Source organism: Rattus norvegicus, chromosome 17 (assembly GCF_021556685.1).
Source record: "Rattus norvegicus strain SHRSP/BbbUtx chromosome 17, alternate assembly SHRSP_T2T, whole genome shotgun sequence".
NCBI lineage: Eukaryota > Metazoa > Chordata > Mammalia > Rodentia > Muridae > Rattus > Rattus norvegicus.
Genome location: NC_141550.1, coordinates 84,953,867 through 84,969,565, shown reverse-complemented (window position 1 = coordinate 84,969,565; position 15,699 = coordinate 84,953,867).

Here is a 15,699-nt window from a genome sequence, read left to right as displayed (position 1 = left end):
AGAAAACTGGACATTGAACTGCCTGAGGATCCAGCTATACCTCTCTTGGGCATATATCCACAAGATGCCCCAACATAGAAAAAAGACACGTGCTCCACTATGTTCATCGCAGCCTTATTTATAATAGCCAGAAGCTGGAAAGAACCCAGATGCCCTTCAACAGAGGAATGGATACAGAAAATGTGGTACATCTACACAATGGAATATTACTCAGCTATCAAAAACAATGACTTTATGAAATTCATAGGCAAATGGTTGGAATTGGAAAATATCATCCTAAGTGAGGTAACCCAATCACAGAAAATCACACATGGTATGCACTCATTGATAAGTGGCTATTAGCCCAAACGCTTGAATTACCCTAGATGCCTAGAACAAATGAAACTCAAGGAGGATGATCAAAATGTGAATGCTTCACTCCTTCTTTAAAGGGGAATAAGGATACCGGTGGCAGGGAATAGAAAGGCAAAGATTAAAACAGACACTGAAGGAACACCCATTCAGAGCCTGCCCCACATGTGGCCCACACATATACAGCCATCCAATTAGACAAGATAGATGAAGCAAAGAAGTGCAGGCCGACAGGAGCCGGATGTAGATCGCTCCTGAGAGACACAGCCAGAATACAGCAAATACAGAGGCGAATGCCAGCAGCAAACCACTGAACTGAGAATAGGACCCCGGTTGAAGGAACCAGAGAAAGAACTGGAAGAGCTTGAAGGGGCTCGAGACCCCATATGTACAACAATGTCAAGCAACCAGAGCTTCCAGGGACTAAGCCACTACCTAAGGACTATACATGGACTGACCCTGGACTCTGACCTCATAGGTAGCAATGAATATTATAGTAAGATCACCAGTGGAAGGGGAAGCCCTGGGTCCTGCTAAGACTGAACCCCCAGTGAACTAGATTGTTGGGGGGAGGGCAGCAATGGGGGGAGGATGGGGAGGGGAACACCCATAAAGAAGGGAAGGGGAAGGGATTAGGGGGATATTTGCCCGGAAACCGGGAAAGGGAATAACACTCGAAATGCATATAAGAAATACTCAAGTTAATAAAAAAAAAAAAAAACTGATGGCCTGTTATAATACTTTGAAGCAGAGACATAGAACCACTGGCAACTTGTTCTTCAGGATGTAGGAACTATGGTGCAAGTTTTTAAGGAAAAGATACACACTAAAATTCCTTAATTATATTTAAAGGGAAAAAAATGAACTACCAAATCTTAACACTTTAACTACCTTAGTAGCTCTCGACTCCATGCATCTGTTCCTGTGACTGCAGCATTGGTTTGAATAATCATGGATAAACAAGGTCCAACCCTAATTGTGCCAGCTTAATATTACAATGATTTTGCATTTGATTTCTAAGTTGCCTGCAACTACAACCTAGAATTTTCTAGAAAATGGAAAATAATAGCCACAATCAAAACATACCCAAGTATATTCACTGAGAATAATAACAATGTTTACTGAAGCTTTGTATAAAAATAAATCAATAGACTCAAACATTAGAAAGAAACACCTATGCTATACATGCAAATTGAAGAAAATGCAAAAAGTCTTGGAGCAATAACAAAAAATGTAAATTTATATCCATTTGAGTAGAAATGGCTTTGAAAGTCAGTAAAGATGACCAGCATGAATCTCAATGTATTTTATTCTTCAAAAACACTATAAACAATACTGCTTTGTAAAAGAAAGGTATGATCTCTAAGGTAAGATTATGAGAACATATTTACCAAATAAATGAAGCTCTCCGGTCATAGAAAGGCCAGATTAGTTTCTGTCAACTATCTTGTCAAGTAAATGAATTATGTAGCAGAAATGCTTTTACAATATAGATGGAGATGTTTGGCACTTGATGAAAATATTCTAAGAGCCTCTAGATGAATTACTTCTGAAAAGGCACTTCGAGTATTCTTTCTTTCTCTATTTAATTACATCTCAAATGCTGTCCCCTCCCAGGGTTCCACCAACCTCCCCTCCTCTTTGCCGTTGGGAAGGTTCCACACCTTGGGTATCTCCCAATCCTAGTGCATCAAGTCCCTGCAGGATTAGAGTTACCCTTTCCTACTTAGACCAGACAATCCTCTACTACACCTGTGCCAGGATCTCAGACCAGCCCTCGTATGCTCTTTGATTGGTAGATCAGTTCCTGGGAGCTCCCACGGGTCAAGGTTAGCTGGAACCATTTGTCTTCCTGTGGGTTGTCATTACCTTCAAAGCCTTCCCCTAACTCTTCCATAGGGATCCCTGACCTCAGTCCAATGTTTCACTGTGTGTATCTGCATCTGTCTCCGTCAGCTGTTGGATAGAGCCTCTCAGAGAACAGCTATTCTCATTTCCTATCTTCAAGCACAACATAGCATTAGTAATAATGTCAGGGATTGGTGCCTGCTCATGGGATGGGTCTCAAGTTGGGCCATTCACTGGATGGCCTTTCCTTCAATCTCTGATCCATCTTTGTCCTTAAATTTCTTTTAGATAGGACCAATTTTTTGGTCAACATCTCTGAATGGGTTGGTGTCCCCCATACCTCCACTGGGGATTTTGTCTTGCTACTGGAGGTAGTCTCTTCAAGTTCTGTATCCCCATTGTTGAACATTTAGGCTAAGGCCACTTGCATTGACTCCTGAGAGCCTCCCTCATCCCTGCGGATTCCTCAGCCCCCACCCAGGCAGCTGCATATTTCTATTCATTCTCTTGTCTCTCTGGAAATCTCCCCTGTCTCTCTCCATACTTGATCCTGACTCCCTATTCCCTTCTTCCTCCCCTTTCATACCCAGGTTCCTCCTGCCCACTTCCTCCCATGACTATTTTTGTTCCCACGCTTCTAAGTGAGATTCAAGTATAGTCACTCAGGCCTTCCTTACTGTTTAACTTCTTCTTTGGGTCTGTGAGCTATATCATGGGTATTCTGTGCTTTTTAGTTAATATCTATTTATTAGTGTATATATGCCATGCATGTCCTTTAGGATTTGAGTTACCTCATTCGAGATTTTTCTAGTTCCATCCATTTGCCCACACAATTCATGATGTCCTGGGTTTTAATAGCTGAATAGTATTCCATTGTGTAAATGAAACACATTTTCTGTATCCATTCTTTGGTTGATGGACATCTGGGTTTCTTTCAGGCTGTGGCTATTATGAGTAAAGCTATTATGAACAGTGTGGAGCATGTGTCCTTATGGTCTGATGGAACATCCTTTGGGTATATGTCCAACAGTGCTGTAGCTAAGCCTTCAGGTAGAACTAGTTCCAATGTTTTGAGAAACCAACAGATTGATTTCCAGAGTGCTTGTAAATGATTGCCGTCCCACCAGGTTGTTACATCCATTTGATTGATAACATCTGTTAGTTTCATTGTCTCTCTTCGGTTTCTGTTTCAATAATCTGTCCATTGGTGAAGTCTCAAACTATTAGCGTGTGTGGTTCAATGTGTGTTTTAGCAAAGTTTCTTTAACAAACGTGGGTGCCCTTGCATTTGGAATATAGATGTTCAGAATTGAGACTTCATCCTGGTGAATTTTTCCTTTGATGAGTATGAAGTATCCTTCCCCATATCTTTTGGTTAATTTGGTTGAAAGTTTATCTTACTAGATATTAGAATGGAGACACCAGTTTGTTTGTTGGGTCCATTTGCTTGGAAAAAATTTTTCCCAGCCCTTTATTCTGAGGTAGTGTTTATCTTTATTGCTGAGTTGTGTTTCTGGGGTGAAGCAGAATGATGGATCCTATTTATGTATCCAGCCTGCTAGTCTATGCCATTTTATTGGTGAATTGAGTCCATTGATGGTGAGAGATATTAATGACCACTGATTATTAATATCAGTTATTTTGTTGTTGAAGGTGGTTCTGTGTATGTGTGATTCTCTTCGTTTGGGTTTGCTGTGAAATAACTAATTTCTTTTGTTTTCTGTGGTGTAGTTAACCGCCTTGTGCTGGAGTTTTCCCTCTAGTATCCTCTGCAGGGCTGTATTAATAGAGAAATATTGTTTAAAGTTGTATTTGCTACAGAATACCTTGTATTCTCCATCTAGGATAATTGAGAGTTTTGCTGAGTATAGTAGTCTGTTGAGGAATCTGTGATCTCTTAGGGATTACAAGACATCTATCCAGGATATTCTAGCTCTTAGACTCTCCGTTGAGAAATCGGGTATGATTCTAATAGATCTGCCTTTATATATTAGTTGGCTTCTTTCCCTTGAAGCTTTTAATACTCTTTCTTTATTCAGTTCATTTAGTGTTTTAATTATTATGTGACCAGAGGAGTTTTCTTTTCTGGTCCAATCTATTTGGTGTTCTGTAGGCTGTTTTTACATTTATAGGCATCTCTTCCTTTAGGTTACGGAAGATTTGTCTCTGATTTTGTTGAAGATGTTTTCTGGCCCTTTGAACTGGTAATCTACACCCTCTTCTATTCCCATTTTTCTTATGTTTGGTCTTTTTATTGTATCCCAACTTTCCTGGATGTTTTGAGTTAGAACTGTTTTACATTTGACATTTTCTTTGACTGATGCATCCATTTCTTCTATACCATCTTCTACTCTTTAGACCCTCTCTTGCATCTCTTGTACTCTGTTGATGATGCTTCTGTCTATAGTTCCTATTCTCTTTCCTAGGTTTTACATCTCCAGGGTTGCTTCCATTTGTGTTTTCTTTATTGCTTCTAGTTCCAGTTTGGGACTTGGACTGTTTTATTAATTTCCTTTACCTATTTGATTGTACTTTCCTGTATCTCTCTTTAGGGGATTTGTTTCCTCTTTAAAGGCTTCTACCTGTTTAACCGTGTTTTCCTGTATTTCTTTAAAGGAATTATTTATATCCTCTTCAAAAGCCTCTATCATCTTCATGAGATGAGATTTAAAGTCACAATCTTTCTCTTCCGGTATGTTAGGATATCTAGGGCTTGCTGTAGTAGGAGAGCTGTTTCTGTTGATTATGTTCTTGTGCTTGCATTTCACCATCTGGTTGTCTCTGGAGTTGGCTGGCCTGGGTGTCCAAGCTTGGAGCAGGTCTCCCAGGACATAGGTGCAACTGGGTGTTCCAGGATAGAGTAAGTCTCCTGAAAGACGGGCAGGGATATGGTTTGGGGGGTGGGAGCAATGTGCTGGTCAGAGATGCAGATGGAGGTGTAGACAGGAAAGTAGGTGGAGCACCAAAAGGGCAGGTCAGAACCGAAGGTGGAATCTGTGGGGTCCCACAGGTGGGGGTTTCACCTGTGTCCCTGGTTAAAACAGGCCTCCTGAGGGCAGGGTTGTGGAGTGGGGTGGGGGACACAAAATGCAGTGAGTGCAGGTGGAGGTGCTGGCTGGGGGGTGTCAATTACTCTTGTATTAAAAGCTAAAGATGTATATATTTCAAAACAAGAGACTATAATTAACCAACCCACTGACTTACACTCACAGAAACAAGAGAGTGAAGAGGGTGAGTGCACCATCAGCTGAGATTCCAGTCACTCTTGCCTGCAACGTCACCCAGCTGTCTGTATTTCTCCCTAAGTTTTGCATGTTCTAGTAAGGTCAGGAGAGATAGCATATATATAAAGAGGGATAAACATGACTCAAGTGTGATAATTAGCCTGTGAAGTTATCAGAAAGTCATCATCCATGCTGGAGTGAGATTGTCCAGTGGTGGGAATTCTTTTGGGATCGCCCATGTTCCAGTAATCCCTGCCTATTTTCTATAAGTAAATCCAGTAAACTTGGTTCACCCAGTTGCACTTTTGTGGAATTGGTACTTTGGTATGTCATTTGCTCTCATCACCCCAGGAAAAGTTCACAGCAGGCTTAGACAATACCTTGTGTTCAGTTCACAGCGCTACAAAACAACAAGAACAACAACAAGAAGATTTTAGAAACATTTGGCTGAGTATAATGAAAAATAACACTTCAAAACATTCTCTTAAAACCTCTACTCTTATTTGATTGCACTTCATTTAAATATATTAACCATTTCACATACTCTTTGGAAAGATTCTAAGTGTTACTAAACTGTCAGCACTGTCTTCAAAATCATGCAGCATAGCATGTACTCCTAAACAGCAGCATAACGAGGAACACTCCTTCTAATGTTCATATAATACTTCAAGCATCTGACCAGCAGGAAGATAGTTCATTTTCAATGTTTGCAAAGGTGCTTCTAATCGAGAGTAATGTTTGCTGTTACTCTATGCTACAGGCATATCCTTGCTAATAAAATCATTTTTCTAAATTGCCAGGGCTGCGTGAAAATAAATCCTAGCAAGTTTGGATATGGATAAAAACCCTTCAAAATGCAAGCTCTGTGCACTGGTTTTAAATTTTTTTATCTGACTATAACTGTGACAGAGCAGGGATAGAAGCATTTCCAAAGACGTGTGCCCGGCTCCTCACTGTTCTTCCTGAAGGCTAATCACAGACCAGGCAGTGAGAGCACACACAGTGCTGCTTCCTGATTGTGAGATGACATGGCAGCAAGGCTCTTCTCAAGAGCCTGAAATCCTATCATATAATTTCCCACTTGAACTCAGCCTCTCCAATTGTCACATGGAGGTGAACAATGCATATAGACCTCAGCTTCTCCTAGGAAAGAGATCAAAATTACCATCTTAAAGGGAAGTGGCTCACAAGTGTCTTGATGCCTTCAATCAGCTAGAAAATGTAAACTATAAATGCAAATGATAGTCTTCATGAGTTTTAGCAGTCCTAAAGAGAAATAGAAAAACTTAAAGATGATAGAAATGACATTGTCCTTACAGTATCAGTAGATTCTTTCTAATTTACTCATTGCATTGGTCATTTATCTTGTGTTTTTGGATGTTTGTTTCTTCTGATTAGTCGGTTTATAGATTTCATCCCTTTTCAAAGGAATCATTGAAATAGCATTGAAATTTCTTTCTTCTGCTTACTGTAAGTTTCATTTGTCCTTTTTCTTTGGTTTCTTAAGAAAAATGACTTCACCAGTCCTAGTGATACACACCTTTAGTCCTAGCACTCTGGAGTCAGAGGCAAGCCAATCTCTGTGAGTCTGAAGCAAAGCTGGTATACAGAATTAATTCTAGGACATTCAGGGATACACAGAGAGACCCTGTCTCAAAAAAGAAAGAAAGAAAGAAAGAAAGAAAGAAAGAAAGAAAGAAAGAACAAAAGAAAGAAAGAAAGAAAGAAAGAAAGAAAGAGAAAGAGAGACAGAGATAGAGAGAGACAAAGAGAGATAATGAGAAAGGGAGAGAGAGAAAGAAGGAAGGAACGGAGAGAATCTCTAATTTCACTGATGGACTCACTTATTTCTTCAGCTCTATTAGCTTTTGTTTATCTTTATTAACTTGAGTATTTCTCATTTCTTATTTACATTTCGATTGTTATTCCACTTCCCAGTTTCCCGGCCAACATCCCCAAACCCCTCCCCTTCCCCTTCTATATGGGCTTCCCCTCCTCATCCTCCCCCCATTACCCCTAACAATCTATTAGCTTTTACTCCATGATATTGATGCATCGTATTTTGTCAACGTCTAGTGCAATGGGGGCCCTGGGTATGGTCGCAAACCACCAGGACACAGGGGGTGTAGAGCAAAGGCAGAAGCAACTGCACACAGTTTAAGCTTTATTAATCCTTATATAGATATGAATATGTATTATTATAATTTCCATTTTGGCAAGATACCATAAGATCATTATTCCCACGATACCAGGAACAACTGAGGCAAGACTAAACAAAGAAACAGGACTAAACAAAGATTTTTTTCTGAAAATATTCACGGAACAAATCACCCCTCTTCTTATTATCAAAGTATACTCGCCATTACCAAGAGAGTGTGAGAATCGCTTCCACAGAAACAGGACACAGCAGAACATAGTTTAAGGCCAAGTGAGAAAAACATTTCCTTCTCAAGGGCAGCATTCCAGCCCCTACTTGTACCTGTTAGCAGTCCTTACTTGATCCTGTCTGGGAGCTTCATCTCTGTGTCTTCCACAATTCCTTTTTTTTGTTGTTGTTGTTTTAAAAGTAACACTTTCCACAACATAGGTAAATGTTCTTGTAGGGGTTTAATCATGTAAAAATAAAGCAACGTAATATATAATGTACATAATATTATGGCAAAACTAACCCCTCCCAAGCTATGGAAAATACTTTGACAACAAGCCCTAATCTTGTCAATTGATCAGCCAATAATTTAGCTATTTCCTCAGGGGTAGTATCAAAAGATGTTCGAACACCATATTTTAAGGCATTAATTACTTTTGTAGTACTATCATTACCTTTTAAATAGGCTTGAATTAACTTCCAATCATGTTCTGTATAATTATACATACATTTAATAACATAAAAAATAGTAGAATTCCAATCACATCTTAAATCTACATATTTTTAATAGATAACATCTTTGGACCCAACCATTCTACTGTTTGTTTTAAAACTTCTACTTGATGTTGAAGTCTAGTATCAATTTCAGTTTGTTCTATCTATAACTTATATGAATCTTTATGTCAGTCTTTAACAAAATGCTTTGTCTGATAGATGTTTTTAATGCTATCTCATAAACTGCTGCCAAAGTAGTAACAGTAATAAGACTTAACATACTAGCTACAATGACTCTAATCATTTTTTTACTTCTTTTCAGCAGATTATTAAAAATTTAATAATCACATGATTAAGAGGATCTTGAGACCAATGACATCCCAAATTAACAGGCGTCTATACATATAATTTTTGTTGAATAATCATAATAGAATCTTGATTTATATCAAACTGAATAGATGAATTAATACATGAAAATAAACAACAGTTAGTACAAGCAAATCCATTAGTAAAATTAAATCTACTTATTAAAAACAAATATGGCATAGGAATATAAGTAGTAACTTTTTCTTTTTTAAATATAGTAAAATTATACTGAGAGGCAGATTGAGCAGTCCCACAAAAGCTTCCATTAGCAAGCACATCTTCTTTTAATGTAGCGGCAGTCTTTCACAAATGTGTTTGAAACATAATAAGATCTTCCACAGAAGCCAGTCGATTATTAGCAATGCCACTATCTCCCCCATTCCACCAGCAACGATCCATTAATGTGTTCATTCTCCTCTCCGCTCATCCTGACACCATGTAGGTAATGGGGTTGTCACTGTACATATCCTTCTCTATTGTCGCTCATCAACCTTAAGAGAAGTCATGGCCTCAGTAACAGAGGACACCTCCTTCATCTCTAAAGGACTTCCATCAGGAGAAAATATAACTGCTTTAATTGGATTCCTGTGGGAATAGGGTGTGGTTCTTATCAATCCATCTCCCAGTTAACCAGAATTCTCTCCCATCCTGTAACGAGACAAAACCCTATCCCCTATCTAAATACAGTAATGTCCTCAGGCAATTTTTATCCATACTGGCTGTTCCGTGTCTTCAGGGGAAAGTTCAATAAAATGTATATCTGCACTTGATAAAATTTCACCTTGTGGTAAATTGAGAAAATTAATTACAAATAACGCTTGTGCCAATATAGCTCAGGGATTAGTCTGTAAACTCCATTCAGGCTATGTAAGGTCACCTCTTTTCCTCCTTTTTAGTTTTATAATTTGTTGTTTCAGGGTATAGTGTACTCTTTCAACAAAAGCTTGTCCTTGTGGATTGTATTCTATACCAGTAGTTTGTACAATATGTTATTGTTTACAAAATTGTTTAAATTTATAAGAAATATATGCTGGTTCATTATTAGTTTTAATTTTAGAGGGCAGTCCTACAAGAGCAAAAGTTTCTAATAGACACTGTATAACATGAGCAGTTGCTCTCCAGGGAATGGCATAGCCCATACAAATTTTGAAAAAGTATCTATGCTTACATGTATATATGAAAGGTGACCAAACTCAGAAATATGGGTTATATCTATTTGCCACAATTCATTAGGTTGTATTCCTCTAGGATTAGTGTATTCAGACAGAATACATCTTATATGTAAAGGCTTACAAATAGGACAATTGACAATAATTTGTTTGGCTTGAGAATAGGGAATCTTATATTTAATATGTAAATATCCTGTATTGGCATGATTATGATTATGTTCTTCTTCTGGGGTAGCGAATGCCACTAATTGATCTACCATATGATTGTCAAATATTCAAGGTCCTGGCAATTTTGATATGTATATATCAAATATGTATAATAAATATTCTAGAATTTTGTAATAACAATAGTCCTTTAATATGTGAGAATAACATATTTAATATAGGCTTAGATGTAGAAACAACAGCAGTCATAATATTCTGTACTACTCCTACAACATAAGCTGAATCAGCTATAATATTTACATCATGAGTAAAATCCTGCCATACATTAATTACTGCTAATAATTCATTTTGTTGTACTGACCCAAAAGAAGATTCTTGTACTCAAAATTTATCTTTGGTCCAATAAGCACTCTTGGTCTTAGAGCCATCAGTAAGCACAGTAATGACTGGTGGTAATGGATCAACAGAAGTTAGTGTATTTATCACAAATTTTTGTTTTCTAAAGCAATCCCACAATTTACTATGGGGAAAATGGAATTCAATATTTCTAGTGTAAAAAAAATCATGACTAATTGAAAAACGTCAGACATCTGTATTAAATATTCAACTTTATCTTTACTTAATGGGAAAACAATAGCAGCACAATCATATCCCCATAGTGTAACAGGTCTTTGTTTTGAATAATTAAAGAAATTTGTTCCTCATAAGTTGTTAATGTTTTATTAAATTTATGTTTAGTATATATCCATTCTAAAGGCAACCTATCTTGAGCTAAAACGCCTGTATAATATTTAAAAGTATTTAAAATATATAATTTAATAACTCTATCTGGATCAATACATGTCAAAAATGTGTCTTTCCATTTTCATAAAAGATATCCTTGTTTTTCTTCATATAAGCGTTAATATCTCCAGTCTCCTTTATAGGTAATAATGCTCTCTTATACTCATTAACATTTTCAAAAGCAAGAATTTTCAGCAGTTGTCCTCTAGCTTCCTCTCCTACCACCGTTCTTTCCAATATTAATTTTAGTATAGATAAAAACTTAATATATGGTTTATATAAAGTCACTGTCTTTTTCAACCGACCAATATCATCCTTTATAACTTGGGCCACACCTTGAACCAATGCTGGCCTAATTATAGGAAAAGAAAAAGTAGGTAATTCATTATGATCATCGTCTGAATCTTATCGTTAACATGTCATCCTCAGGAAATGATGTAGAAAAATACTCTTTCAGGCAGTAGTGCAGACAGCGAAACTTTTACTTTCGCTTTCGTTGTAATGAAGCTGTAGCTTCTTGTTCTATATTCGTTATCACCCTGTCTTCATTTATGGCCTTGAGCACAGTAAAAATAACAGCCCAAAGAGGCCAGAAACGAATTGGAACCTTTTTGCCCTGACTGACAGCCTTTTCCACGTTAACTTTAACTTTGACCCAGATATCAGAATCTATGGAACCCTCGTCAGGGAACCAAGGAGTATACTCTCTTGCTGTCTCTAAACACATTTCTAAATCATACTGAAAGATATAAATTCCTTGCACTTTTAAAAGATGTTTAAGCATAACGAGATGAATAGATTTATCTTGTCCCATTTCCCTGTAATAAAATATGCTTGCCTTATCCAATCGTCCTGACTTTCGTTCAGGGACCCTGTTCAGGCACCATTTGTCAACGTCTAGTGTTTTGGGGGCCCTGGGTATAGTCGCAAACCACCAGGACACAGGGGGTGTAGAGCAAAGGCAGAAGCAACTGCACACAGTTTAAGCTTTATTAATCCTTATATAGATATGAATATATATTATTATAATTTGCATTTTGGCAAGATATTATAAGATCATTATTCCCACGATATCAGGAACAACTGAGACAAGACTAAACAAAGAAATACGACTAAACAAAGGTTTCGTCTCAAAATATTCACGGAACAAATCACCCCTCTTCTTATTATCAAAGTATACTCACCACTACCAAGAGAGTGTGAGAACCGCTTCCACAGAAACAGGACACAGCAGAACATAGTTTAAGGCCAAGTGAGAAAAACATTTCCTTCTCAAGGATGGCATTCCAGCCCCTACTTGTACCTGTTAGCAGTCCTTACTTGATCCTGTCTGGGAGCTTCATCTCTATGTCTTCCACAATATTTGGTAAATAAACATTTATTTTACATATCATTTTAATAAAATAACCTATTCATCAATATATTCTTTTCTGTGAATTTTAGTTGCTAGGAATAGAGAATAATTTGACTAGTATTAGCATTATAGAATACTTTGCTTTTATTGTACTTGTTTGTTAGTGTTTAAACTTGATTTTTGAGGGCAGTATACAAATGGGGTCTCCCACCCTTCATCCAACATCATCTTGTTTTGTTGGAATATAAATACCATGTATATTTATTCGTTGGTTTACTGGATCTCTTAGCTTTGTGGATGTACAACTTCATCAAAGTTGGCAAACCTTCAGCCATAATATTTTCATGCAGTACTCTGCCCACTTAGCTTTGAGAACTAAAACTCACATGTGTGGTAGGCCCTTGAACAAGGCTGGCAGCTGCAGCTTATTTGGGTCGTCCTTGTGTATTTGAGTTGTGGTCGCCTAAACTCACACCTTCAACTTGTTACGTTAATTCAACCCTAGGTATTTCATTAACCTTACATATTCTAATTATATTATCTAGGCATTTTATATCTTCATATCTCTATTTAAGCTTTTGAATATTTGAATACTTTAAAGTATCTCACAGTCTACATTTTATGGCTATGAAATTTCCCAGCCTAACAGGAACATCCCTCCTCAGACCTTGCTTAATTACAATGAGAAATAATCGTGATATTTCTTTTCCAGGCCCCCCACCTATTGTTAACTCAACATACACATGGCAGTCACTACTCTAAAACTGCTCTGGTGATACAGGAAGATATCAAGGTCTCCTTCCTTGAACAACAATCTCTTTCCATGATTTTTAACCTAGGGATTTTATATGATTTGATCACCTTGGATTCAATTCCCTGTGTTTGTTTTGATTTTGTTTTGTTATGTTGTTCTTTTGGAGGTTGTTTGTTTGTTTGAGAAATTGTCTTTCTATGACCCAGGCAAATCGTGAACTTGCATTCTTCCAGTCTCAGTATCCTGAATGCAAGGAGCACCCAAGTACAGCACTAGGGCCAATCTTGCCTCATTTCTTGAACTCAAAGTTACTGATGGGTTCTGCTTGAACTGACCCACTACACACTGCAGCCTAGAAATTCTTCTTTGTCCACAATGATAATCACAAGTGCTTCCCAAGTCCAACACATCTCTGTCCTTCATGGCCTAAAGTTTAATATCTACAGCTATAGCTTTATATAGCTTATACCACTATTCTTTGGGAATTACAAGACATATTTGATTTTCAAAGTAAAGTTTGCTCAGCTCAAATGACGGTAGAACTTAGGACTTCATAAATTAACTAGATCGAGGCTCCTAGATAGAGGCAAATATCAGGACAGAAGACAGGGTTTATCAAATGCAAGTATTCATTTCATAAGTAATCGTTGTTTATTCTCACAGCAATTAAATTTCTAGAAAGACTTGGAAGGTTTCAAAGAGGGAATTCACTGGGTGTACTTAACTTCTGTCTGTAAACCATAACCTCTTTATCCAACAGTAGCAGTGGAACATTTCCAGGAATGAAACATTTGGTCTTTGAGAGGCTCTCCGGTCAGCACTCTGCCTATCAGCTCTGAGTGAAACATAAGGGGACCTGTCAGACCCTCCTCATATTCACTGCCCTCACAGAAAGCTTTAATGACACAATCTGGCTTCATCTTGCCAGTTGTTTCTGCAGAGCCACAGAGAGCAGAATCTTTACAACACTTCTAAATTGGATTTTAGCTCTCAAGACTCTGGCTTCACTAGTCCTTTGACATAAACCTTTCTGCTCTGTGCCTTTGACTACACAGAACCTCTGGGCAAAAAGTTTTGAAGGATGATATTTTCCTTCTGTTGCAACAATAAAGACAGTTCCAAGGGAAAGTAAAGCATTTGTGGGTGGAAGGAGGACTATACGAAAAGAAGTTTTCCAGAATATGAGTTGCCCTTAAGTCATCCTGGAAGTATTTTAACACCTGGTGGCTCAAATAAAATACCTATTGCATACATATTTAGGGGTGACCTCTGTACTTTTCATGAATACAGAAATTAAATAAGTCAATCCTAGAGTCTAATAAAGCAACAACAACAGGATTGCTCTGTTTCTACCAAAGATCATACTGTGATGAGTTGTACAATTTTCCACAATGACAGAATCATGCAATGAATAGGACACACTTATTTTTTATTTTTCCTTATCCCTCACCAAGAACTCTTCATACCTTCTACAGGCAAATCAGAACAGAATAAAGGTATCCAAAATCCAAGGGCCGAATTCTTCCTGTCCACTGTGTTTATAAAGATGCATCTCGACACTGTCACACTCACTTATGGTGCCAAGTACAGTTTTCTTCTCCCTGAAGCAGAGCTGAGTAGGTACACCAGGGTTACATACTCCTCAAAGTAAGCACATTATTTCAACTGCTCTTTATAGTAAAAGGTTGTGGACCACCATGGCACACAATTACACCTCTGTGCATATCTAAATTAAAAGTTCTACCTACTCTAACATTGAAAGCAGGAAGATTTGAAATCCATGATAATGTAAACAGCACAACTTACTAAGTTATGATGGTACAACAGTTGGACAATTGTTTCTTTACTTTTAACCCATTTCCTGTTTTTATTGTTCCTCACCATGCGCAATATACTGTGATAACATTCACCCTATTACCTTCTCTTACCCCACAACTCTTGACCCCCTTTTATTTTTTAATTGGTTATTTTACTTACATTTCAAATATCCTACTTCCCAGTTTCTCCACAAGCCACCTATCACCTTCTCCCTCCTCCTGCCTCTATGAGGATGCTCCCCAACCCACTCACCCATTCCTGCCTCAGCAGCCTAGAATTGCCCTATTCCAGGTCATCAAGCTTCCACACGACCAAGTGGCTCCCCTCCCAGTGATGCCAGATAAGGCAATCCTCTGCTACATATCCAGCTGGAGCCATGGGTACCCACTGTGTACTCTTTGGTTGGTGGTTTAGGCCTTGGGAGCTTTGGGTAGGTCTGGATGGTTGATATTGTTGTTCTTCCTATGAGGTTGCAAACCTCTTCAACTCCTACAGTCTTTTCCCTAAATTCCCCCATTGGAGTCCCCATGCTGAGACCAATGTGTGGCTGTGTACATCTGCATTTGTATTGGTCCAGCTCTGGCAAAGCCTCTTAGGGGACAGCTCTACCAGGCTCATGTCAGTAATCACTTCTTGGCATCAGCAATAGTGTCTGGGTTTGGTGATAGCAAATGGGATGGACCTCTAGGTGGGGCAGTCTCTAGATAACCTTTTCATCAGTTTCTGTTCCATTCTTTGTCCCTGCATTTCCTCTTGACAGGACAAATTCTGAATTAACATTTTTGAGGTCAGCAGGTCACCCCATCTCTCAACAGGAGTCCATGCCTATTTGGGTCATTTCTGGATACTATTATATCATCTGCAAAGAGTGATATCTTGACCTCCTCCTTTCCAATTTGTATCCCTTTGATATCCTTTTGTTGCCTAATTGCTCTGGATACGACTTCAAGTACTATATTGAATAGGTATTGAGAAAGTGGGCAGCCTTGTCTAGTCCCTAATTTTAG